This window comes from Notothenia coriiceps, unplaced genomic scaffold (assembly GCF_000735185.1).
Source record: "Notothenia coriiceps isolate Sejong01 unplaced genomic scaffold, NC01 NC01_scaffold00000339, whole genome shotgun sequence".
NCBI classification, from domain to species: Eukaryota; Metazoa; Chordata; class Actinopteri; order Perciformes; family Nototheniidae; genus Notothenia; species Notothenia coriiceps.
The window spans coordinates 13,577,167-13,581,336 of NW_011333040.1; positions in this window are offsets into that span (position 1 = coordinate 13,577,167).

Sequence of the window (4,170 nt, forward strand, 5' to 3'; positions counted from 1 at the left end):
ACTTTATACTGAGATTCCAACTACAGATACTTATACAAATCTTCGCAACAGGTCCACAGTAAACGAGGACAGTCTTACACATGACGACAAGCGTGATTGTGCCTTACAACGGAGAAGGTCTATACCACTATCAACTATATTAGAATGGGGTGACGTCAAGCGGCCTTTCCGAACTCAATGGGTTCCGTCGCTTTGAGCGTCCTCTCCAATCTGCTCTCATGATTAAATTTCTCGAGACTCAAATCATTAGACATACAGCAAGACATGAACAATACTCGGTATCAAAATACAATCCGAAAGTTTTAGAAAACGGTCATCAACGCATTATACAACTTCGACAGCAATCACCTAAACAAATCCAAATCACCCACTACAGAACAACTAGCAAATCAACGAGGACTTTGGTGACTTCCACCATTCACGGGGCCGGGAAATAATCTTGTTACATATGGTTGTTGGTCAAGCCCCACTGCTTTTAACGACAAACACCTTTATACAGGATCTTTACATCAAGCGCTCAAGAACCACTCTACGCAGGACAAGCTTAACAAACGCACCGCCCGGAGTGATGGTCACAGTACCGTGCTACAGCTCACCGTGTTTTATCATCACATCTGGTATTATAAAATAGCAAGATCACGCATTCTCTTCCACTGACCTCAACCTATCACTAAGTTAACCTTATAGTACAAAAATGTGTTTAGACTTATAGCAAACGAAAAAGACTTATTATGCTACACCATCAAAGCACAAACGATTGTAACCATAAATAAAGGAGGCAGGCAAATAAAACATTTTAAATTCTTCATCTGCCTATCATATGTTATTACAGACAGGAAGAAACAGTAAACATCTTATACACGGAACCTAAGACTCGATATACTCACCCATAATCACACAACTCAGAACCAAACCATACAAAATGGAGATAGAGGCAAACAACACGAAGCACGGAGATTGGTAGAATAAGTATGTGCCTAAATATCAACTTGAGTCATTCCATCAAACTTAAAACAGAAATCAACGAATAGAATAAGTTAAAATAAAAATGTTATTTTTGCCATCTGCTAATTCTCATATTCTAACTGATTCATGTCGCTTGCGATTACATAACCTTCGTTTCTAGCCACAACAACACAAGTCTTTATTTCACGATCTTATTACTGAACTGACACAGAAGAACACCTGAAGAACCTACTCCATATATCGTCAACCAACACCACTACACAACATCACAACGGTAACGATACAACCGCCAGTACTAACTGGAAAGGTCAAGTGCACGGGTCGGCTTTGACGATTGACGCTGTTGGCCAGTTGGGAACTGACTGATCTTGGCGCGCGATCATACACAACCAATTACACCACAATGAATTCCAAGACACGCGCACACGCCTCACACACACACAAGCATACGACGTGAGATTCCGATCAGAGGATACTCACAATATATGCTATCTCCGGCAAGAATATATCACACACTTCGGAGCCCACGCGACGCAACATCAAGGGAAGAGGTGAACACACATCTCCTACACCTGTTTGCCTTTTACCCTGAAAATTTGCACAAGTCACGACATAACTCACGCCCACAGAGTACACAGATTCAATCTAGATTGCGGAAAGGTCCGGAATTTCTGATCCACACATTAGAAACATCCTACTCCAAGCTCCAACAAAGGGGGAGAGTAGAAGGATCACACTTATATATGTGATTCCAGACAAGGGCATTCTCATCTTCTTAATTATGTTCTATACTGTCCAATTTGATAAAAAATTAATAAAACTATAGAGACAAAAAGCTTACTCTTCAAAAAGCTCACTATGTTCCTAGCTCTTAACAACACCAATTTAAATAATTATGACAAAACGTTAAGAACAAGTGAGCTATAGAAATAAGTAATCAAGCCACTAAAGTGGCCTATCAGAAATCTACAACGTTTGCTATGTACTAACTACTGCTAAAACTAAATAAGTGTAAAGAATAATAAGGGAAAGAAAAGTGTATCTTATTAATTAGTAAACCATGACTTGGTTATGTATAATTGCATTATTACTTACCATTACTTAGAAGGAGACACACCAACTGTTAAGTAACGGATAATAAGCTGCGTAAACATTAGAGGGTAAGAGTAAACACCATGACTTACACATTTTATGTATGACGTATACTTGAGTTTACCCGACAAGAACCCAACAATCGTGACCTATAGGATAATAGGTAAAAGTAAGGCTAATGATGGACAGAACCATCCACGTCAACTTTCTAACAGCGTACCCTATTTTATTACGTACATATTCTATCTGCTCTAATTAAGACTTCTTGAGTTTCCACATATTACAGACCTTTTTACCACCTGAACAACGAAGAAAATGCATTAAATTACACTATATAAAAAAAGATGAATGCAAGACTGGATACAAATTGACGAACATAAAAGGCAGGATTCCAGAGGGAAACAGGTAAAGCAACTTTACAGTGGAGCTCTGCTCTTAACATCAGCATATATCTTTCACTTTAAGCATTAACGTCAAAGATAAATAAAACGACTGTCCTATTACATTCAAAAGTTCGTCACAATAAAGAGGAACCACGATCTCCCACATCTCTGCACAACAGCGATGTAATAATCATATACATGTAGACTCATTGCGTTTATATGAGTTCACTTCAGCAGTTGCTAACGTCCCACTAGTTTCCAAAAGTACCGAACCTTTCAACAGATGAACATTTGTGTTCTATACGTGAGCAGTGAGCGTATTTGTTACAGGGTAGTTTTATACATGTATTGTAGTCACCCATGATGTAACACTCATGGCGGCCACTAATACTAGTTTCCTGCGAGTGATTGGCACAAATAAGCAACACAAACTGATCTCAGAGAATTTACAATGCATCACAACAGGTATTTCCTCACCGCCGGAAAAGAAAACAACTATAGCTTCATTTAAAACGTCGTGCATAACCATGGAATGCCCAATTTGTAGTCTGTTCAGAGCAAAAGAAGACGGGGACTATTAAGAAACATCGAATATGCTCCCAATCTTTTCCTTTTCACAGCTGCTCGCCATAATCTAGAATCAGTATACCCAATGACCACAGTTCCCTGCCAGAACGGATGTCACGATCATTTCACCGGTAAATTCCCAAGGGCTTCAGCTAACCGGGTTAGTTACAGAAGACATAAGAGTATCATCATACTAAACTTAACAATAAACAAAGGTGCAGGAGAAGTCTTGTACAACTCAAATCATTCACTAGCTAGAACGCCGATTCACTTCCACTCCTCTAACTCCTTTACACCAAGATCACATGACGCTCCTTCCCTGCTCTCTCTACATCCGCCGCTCAGGGTGAGCACACTCCGAGGAGTCAGTTGTTCCGAGAGTTTGACATAGGAGAGAATAACGTTTAATCACAGCGAAACCAAGAAAGTATATCATTCAAGACAATCTCTCTCACACCAACCTTCAACGCTGGCTCCAACGGTCCTCCCATACCGCCTCCCTATACTACAACAGTACACTAAGTCGACCCAGTCGCACCAACGAACCCCGGTTACAGTGCGACCAACGTTCTGGATAACATCTCAATGGTCAGACTTCATAATAGCAATCTAGAGCGTCGTAACCATATAGCGAGCAATATGACACCGGCTGATATTACCTTTCTGCACCGTACAATAGTTTCGTGTTATGATCAGGTAGCATGCATGTACGGCCTGCCAGTAACGTTACTATAGTATCAATGCTACTTTAGTTATAGCCCTGATAATCGATAGCTAACTTTACAATTGTTGTGAGTGACTTAGCTATACATTCTGTAGCAACGCCGATGCACTCACAAGATAGCTGCCCAGTTCCACTGGTCTCCCTACACACTCCTGCACAAATCGCTCAAATTTCTCTCCATGAACACATATCTATAAATCACCAAACAACACATCTCGCATGACATATGGACTGATCTACACAACTACGCACTTAATTAAAGTTCTATTGGTCCTGCGTCATAGTAGCACTGATCAATTCTACACCGGAGCCATAGTATTTCAAACACTTCGTCCGATACTGATGAGCTTCTCTGTGTCAGTGAAACTAACAATCACCTAGCGGATGCCATGATATGGTAAAAGCATGACGCGGGGGATTTAGTCCTCACTATGATAC